The sequence below is a fragment of the Myxocyprinus asiaticus genome, chromosome 45, assembly GCF_019703515.2.
Source record: "Myxocyprinus asiaticus isolate MX2 ecotype Aquarium Trade chromosome 45, UBuf_Myxa_2, whole genome shotgun sequence".
Classification (NCBI taxonomy): Eukaryota; Metazoa; Chordata; class Actinopteri; order Cypriniformes; family Catostomidae; genus Myxocyprinus; species Myxocyprinus asiaticus.
Genome location: NC_059388.1, coordinates 31,048,223 through 31,055,722, shown reverse-complemented (window position 1 = coordinate 31,055,722; position 7,500 = coordinate 31,048,223). Strand labels below are relative to the sequence as shown.

The window sequence follows — 7,500 nt, the reverse complement described above, 5'->3', positions numbered from 1 at the left end:
CATCATAAATTAGCATAATTAATTCTGATTCAAAGTAATGTCCAGCATCATCCAATCACTGTCAACCATGTTAAAATAAAATGATACATTATAAATTCTGAATCTATGTACTGATTATCATTGTCTCATGTCTGTCAAACATGTTGAGTGATCCAAACATCATCTGCAGCCTGAAACTGAACTTTGGTCGGATTATAGGAGTGAATGCACTTAGCTGCATAGAGAGCTATAGGATGCTCCCTTGCTCCCTATTTAGTGAATGACTTAACCGTCAGTGTGCTGTCTGTCTGCACTGGTCTCAGAACAGTTTGAAATGCACCTTATGTTCATCCTAACTCCATATAAAGCCTCTGAAAGCCACATTATTCAGCTTTTGGATGAATCCATTTATTCTCAGTGTGATAATGCACAGTAAATATAGGAATGCATTTACTAATGTTAATGAATACAACTGTATTGTACCTGTACAGTGATAAAATAAAATCAAACAAAATTTATATTCAAATGAAGCTAAATGAAAAGTGCAAACGCAAAGTGTTAAAGTTGAAAGTTATTTAAAATAACGAACATGTTTTTTCAACTTTTAAGGGAATAATGTCCCAATTTCCACGTATGTGGACATCATGTTTATCAGGGCACTGACACACGAAAAATTAAGGAATTTTTTAAAGCGGCATATGAAACGAAATTAAAGATGCTACTCTTTACACACAAACAGGTTTCAATTAAAAAACTTCAAGAGGTTTTTTACCAGAGGCACTTTTGTTGGCTCTGTGCCCGTTGAAGCGCTTCAAGGAAATCAACATCATGTTGATGTGTCATGTGACTCGGTGCCGCAGAAGTTTAACCCTTTAATGACAGTCTAGAGTCTTGTGAACAGTATTCAGTCAGTTTAAATTAATTAAAATTATGTGTTGCGTATAGCGAAGCCAAAATACAACGTCCACGCATGTGTACGTGGGGTCGCATTTAAAAAAAATCAACACTGTAAACATTTTTTTTTACCGTAATACAGAACAAATGACTGTGTTGCTTGAAAACAATCCAGACGCATTATGGTGATCAGAATTGGGTGGTAAAATGTTCTTAAAGTGTTCTGAAAATAATGTCACAATCCAAAAAAATCATGTTGGTTCTAAATGTTGGGTTAATTTTCATTATACAAAATATGTCATTTTTTTGTATTGATTTGAGGTTAAATATGACCATGACATTTTCTTGACAGGTAAGAGGGTTTTAGGTAGTTAATTTGTGGCTTATTGCTTATTAATCACCGCATACCAAAGCCGGTGGAATTTGTTTCCGTGATGTCACCATAAAACGACACCATGAACATATTAAAGGTTCAGTTCCTCTGGAGTAAACTGTGGTTAAGTGCTTTGCTTGAGTGCATCACAACAGTGATAACTCACAGATCAGCCCATGTGGGGATTAAACCAGCAACCTTTCTGTTACTGTAACCCAAGTGGAGGGGTGCAATATAGACCATTTGTGACAGAGTAATATTAATGAGATCATTTGGACATTGCAAGGTAACACTCCTGGACTGCCCAATCTGCAATCACATAACACTTAATATTCATGATCCAAGCCCTATGGATAAAAGAATTTGCTACTGTAAGTGACTACTGCAAATGTACATTTAAATGGTATCCAAATGAATTGAAATGCAATATCAGAACTGTCTTATGTTTTCGCAAATATTTTTCTAGTGATAGCCAGGCCATGATAGACAATCAAAGCTGATATATATATATATATGTCTTTATTGAACACATCCCATTAAACATTCACAGTGCTGTGGAAAAAGTAAGTGAACCCTTGGATTTAAAAACTGGTCTATCCTCCTTTGGCATCAATAACCTCACCAAGCGTAGTGCTGCGTGTTCTTCCCAAAAAATTCAACCTTAGTTTTATCAGTCCAAAAAACATTCTCCCAGTAGCGTTTTGGAGTGTCAAGGTGGTCTTTGGCAAACTTCAAGCATGCAGCAACTTTTTTGTTTGAAAGCAGCGGCTTCCTTCGTGATGTCCTGCCATGAACACCATACCTGTTTAATGTTTTCAGTATAGTAGACTCATGAACAGAGATGTTAACCAGTTCCAATGATTCCTTCAAGTCTTTATCTGTCACTCTAAGGTTCTTTTTTACCTCTTTGTGCATTCTGCAGTGTGCCCTTTGAGTCATCTTGACTGGACGGCCACTTCTAGAGAGAGTACCTATAGTACTAAATCATCTCCATTTATAGACAGTTTGTCTAACTGTGAACAGATGAATATCTAAGCTCTTCACAATAACTTTGTAACCCTTTCCTGCTTAATGCAAAGCAACAATTAATGACCGTAGGTCTTCTGAGATCTCTTTTTTGCGAGGCATGGTCCAGCAGATGCTTCTTTCAAATAGCAAACTCAAAATTTTTGAGTGCTTTTTATAAGTCAAAGTAGCTCTAACCCACACCTACAGTCTCGTTTCATTAATTGGATGCCAGGTTTGCCAACTCCTGACTCTAATTAGCTTTTGTTGACATCATTAGCCTAGGGGTTCACATATTTTTTCCAACCCACACTGTCAATGTTTGAATGATGTATTCAATATGTACAAGAACAATATAATAATTTGTGTGTTATTAGTTAAAACAGATTGTGTTTGTTCATTATTGTAACTTAGATTTATACATATGTAAATGCAGGTAATTCCAAAGGGTTCACATACTTTTTCTTGCCCGTCTAATACAAATTACTTAAATTGTAGTTAGATTAATGTACTGATTGCTTCATAGAAAAAGTAATCACATTACTAATTACTTTACTTTAAGTTACTTTTTAAAACACTTCACAGAAAAGTTCGTTTTTTTTTTTTGCTCAAATTTAAAATAATGTCGTGTTCATTGACTCGTTTCAGCTGTCACAGAAACACAAACAGATTTATTACATTAGTAATAAATGACATATTGCAGTAATTTATGTTTTAATTGTATTCTACATAACATGTGTAACCCAAGTAATGCACTTAAAAGTAATTAACTTATTTGAAAGTCAGTACCTGTAATCTGATTACAAGAATATAAAATGTAACGTGTACACTATTTTTAAATAATACATCATTAGATTACAGTAACAATTTCTTTGGAATCCGATTACATCCAGTACTGGTTTCCATACTCCAAAATGTTCTTCATTCCCACCAATGGATAGTAAACAAGTTGACTTCAGATTCTTTAGTGAATTCTGAGTAAATATTTTGTAAAAGAATTGAAAAGTTTCATTTATCATTACATTTTATTATGTGTATTTCAGCATCATATCAACCACGTTTCGTTGACGTGTCCTCAAAAAGAAGTATTGATCTAGAATTCGGATTTGTAGTTGAGCATTTGCTCTTCTCCAAGACATCAGAACTGTAATGTCAACGATTTAACATCTTACAACTATTAGAAATATTCATCATCATTCAAACAATTAACGTGGTCAAAACTGCTCTGTTTGTGATGCATTGGTGCATATGCACTTAAAATAATATCACTTTTGCTTTGTTTTATTATTAGCCCAACAGGGGCAGAGTGTTTTCCTTTTTATCTATTATTCCGTCAGGTTTGGTGTACACCCTCAGGCTACGCTAACATCATCTGCGAGTAATACACCAGCATAAACACACATACCATAACCAAACAAAACATGCATGTCTGCATTTGGATCAAAATATCGCTGTCCTTTATGTACTTTAGGTATGTTTGCACACATGTGTGTTTGTGTGTGTCGTATCGAAAGGCTGTAGAGATGAATTATGGATTTGTGTGATGAGCCTCTGGGAGATGTGTGTTATTCCAGCATGTCAGGAAATAGAGTGGGTGGACGGCTTTCTGATTAGAACCGGAGCTAAGATACAGAGACAGATCTATGGTTTCTATATCCATCCCTGAACACAGAGAGACGTGCCTTATCATAGACACCGACAGACACCTCGTACACTCGACTCACTCTTTATCAGTCAACTGAGGACAACACAAACCAACACACACACACACATGCAGAGTGATGGCACACATTTATCAAGCGCTGACAACCCGCTGCAGGACTGTACGCTTTCTCTTTATTTTGGTCCGATGTCTCCATCGTGTCTCTGTCAAAGGGCCTGAGTGCTTCATAAAATGGGGACCGTGTATTTGTTTGTGTGTGATTGCCTGGCGTATGGGTGCGAGAATCTGTGGTAAGTTACGTAAATGCATTAAAGGAGAAAATGTTTTCTTTTTTTCATCCTCAGTTTTCTCCGGGTTGATTAAACTTGCTGCAGGATCTCAAATCAATTTCAGAAGAAACAAGAAGCATATTTGCACCTTAAACCACATGAAGCTGAGCAAGGGTGATTACAAGAAAATACCACTCACCACTATATTGGCTCTCAGTTTAACCTCGTTGCGTATTTCATTGAGCTTCGGTTATTAGAGGTGTTTGCTGAAGCAATCATTACTCTTAGGGATTTAAATGAAACTCCAAGCCTAAATGTCAAAGTATACTTCGGTTTTCTGTGTGCCACTACGTCTTGCGAACAGTGCAAATTTCATCATCATCACAGTATGTGTGAACTTTCCACGCACAACCCAGGTTTTCTAGAAGGACAGTTTGCATCTGAACACGCGCTTAGTGTTGACTATTAAAAGAGTATCACATAACAGTCATAGTGTGCATGCGTCAAACACATCTGTACGGGCTCACGGTCAAAAAAGTATACTTTGAAAGGCTGAGCGCTTGACTGTGTGCGAGACAGAACAGTAAGTGCAAAATAGGAGTAAAAAAAGTTACGTTAACACTTAAACGCATACCCCGGGTCTTCATTTCACCCCCTGGGCACACAATTTAAGCATTAAAAAAGACAATACAAAAAGTGGCTTTAGAATCCAATATATTGTTTATATATTGACCTACAGTTCACAGCAATCCATTTGGCAATTGAATTCATCAATCAGTCCGAGATTTATTATGAGGGCTTGTTTAAGGACGTGTCAATGTACACCTGCATCAGATGGACGCTTTTGGAGCATCTCTGTTGCATTGTGTTATAAACGTTTCGTTTTTAGGTCGCTGTGTCAAGTTAAATGAAGTTTGAAACTTAGAAAAACATGTCTTGAGATCCCTGCCTTCGGATCTGTTCTCCATCAAGTTGTGTTTAAATGCAAGAACGTGTTCTCACCTTGTGTTGTGGTTTGTTCTCTGTATAAGCTGCGTGTTGCATATACAGCGAATTTTGTTTACTGCCCCCTGGAGAAAACAGGTGGTACTCCATGCTTAAATTGCTCATATGGAAGGAATATTCCTTATTATGGTCCAGGGACATGATTAATTGTGTTCATTTAAAAACGCATTATTTTTTATACTATTAATCACACTGAATTAACACGTTAAATCGACAGCCCTAGTTTAAATACCAAAAGTGTATAGGGTCATTAGAGATACCCTAGATATGTTTTTTTTTTTTGCACTTCCATAAATTATATTTTTCATATTTGATTTTCTGTGACGATGGTGAATTATCAGTATTCCATATGCATGTACACATACATAATATACATGCTATTTCTTACTCAATATTTCAGCGACTGACTTCATTTACATTTTACACTGCTGTTTGATGCTGTTTGATATTTGATGCTTTTTGTAAACTATAGCAAGTTTAACTCATGAGCAGTATGATATGACTATTGTCATTTGGGTGTACTATTGAAACTGTGTAAGTTGTGCATCTATTTAGACTCAATAAGTGCCTGAGAAAATACTTATGTGTATCTTATGTGTATCTTATGTGCATCTTATGTGTAGCTCAATATGCATTTGAAAGCCAGTTGCATCTCATGGAATTTCAGTATGAAAGTAATGAATCCTGTTCTAGGTTGCATTATCTCTTTGATAAATGAAAAATAAAACCTCAAAGTATATTTTATTTAATTATTTTCTACTTTGACACTATGTGGGCATTTTGTACATCCATTTTTGAATGGAAAGTGTTTGGTGAAATTCCTATGCATTTAAGGGTTAAAATGTAAAAATAATAGTATATATCAAATAAATGTAGCCTATATTGTTATGTTATCAAAATATTTATAATAATAATTATAATAATAAAAAATAAAAAATCAGTAATTACAAACCCCAAGTCCTGTTAAAATCCTGGAATACCAAAGTATACTTTGGCCAAGATATAGCATTCTGCTAAATGTTAGCAACATTTTTGAGCTGCCCTGGTTTTGTTGAATGAGTAGTAGTGGCTGAAAAATACTATCAGCTTACACACAGCTAATGAGAGCACATTGAGTGTGTTTGTTATGTGTGTGTACACAGGATGAGGCTCTCACGATAAAGAGCGCTTTCTGCTGCCCTCACTTGAAAAACCTTTCAGAAGCTTGAACTGTGATTTTATGTGCAAGAGGCCTGTTAATGATTTAAATGTGTGTGTGTCTCTCTCTCTCTCTCTCTCTCTGTGTGTGTGTGTGTGTGTGTGTGTGTGTATGTATGGCAGGCAGCCAGCCGTGCTACTGTGTTTCTCGCTCTTTCATATTTTATGAAAAACAAAACTCTTCTTGCATGGCAAAAGGAAAATGTGTAAGAATGTTCTTTTGTGTCTGTGTGAGATTTGACCTATCATTTTTAACATATAGATCTCCGGTCTCTGGTACTATGATTACCTCTGGTATGAGCTTCCCCTTAGCAGTGTGCCGATGATGATGATGATGGTGATGATGAGGATAGGTCATAAGAGCGGAGACGCCCTGTTGATGTGCCCGTATGGTCCTATAGTACCCGACCCATACAGAACTCATCTGAGAGACAGTGACTCTGAGTTAAAATAATGTTCCCGATTCAATACTAGTTAAGCTGTATGTACAGCATGTTGCATTCTGTCAATATAGAAGATAAAAGATCAAACAATTACATTTACATTAATGCACTTACAATAGAAGTCTATGGGGCAAGTGTACTATAGCAGAAATGTGAAGCTAGTATTTATTCTTCCAAGAAATAATGTTTTAGTCTTGTGGTTATATGTTTGAAACAATGTGCATTTTAATGTTAATTCCAATGCAATGCCCCATAGACTTGCATTGCATTTCTGTACAAGCTCAATATGTTTGTTTTTGTTTAAAATATTTCTTGTAATTTTCTATTTATATCTCACAATTGTGACTTTATTTATTGAAATTGGGTGTTTACTTCTTATTTCTAGTCATTTTCCCCCATAATTGTGTTTATATCACACATATTTCACTTTATTTCTCACAATTGTGGATTTGTATCTCACATTTGCGTGTTTTATCTAGTAATTCTGATTTTATTTCTGGTAATTGCATATTTAAATCTCGCAATTGCAACTTTCTCGTAATTGTGTTTATATCACGCAGTTGTGTCTTTATTTCTCATAATTCTGATGTTGTTTTTTCATAATTGTGTATTTATATTTAGTTATTGCCAACTTTACTTCTTGTAATTGTGTGTCTTATTTCTTGCAATTAT

The 7,500-nt window shown here is 35.5% G+C and overlaps 1 protein-coding gene and 1 long non-coding RNA gene across 2 annotated transcripts in view; one reads left to right on the top strand and one right to left on the bottom strand.

Moving 5' to 3' along the window:
* Positions 1 to 7,500, bottom strand: part of LOC127435198 (muscarinic acetylcholine receptor M2-like) — a 108,020-nt gene that overhangs the window by 40,984 nt on the left and 59,536 nt on the right. The gene's annotated exons all lie outside the window — the stretch shown is intronic.
* Positions 1 to 7,500, top strand: part of LOC127435231 (uncharacterized) — a 24,067-nt gene that overhangs the window by 16,143 nt on the left and 424 nt on the right. The window contains exon 3 of the long non-coding RNA XR_007896157.1: positions 6,648 to 7,500. This exon is cut by the window's right edge and continues 424 nt beyond it. This is a non-coding gene — a long non-coding RNA (uncharacterized LOC127435231). The remainder of the gene's footprint in view (positions 1 to 6,647) is intronic.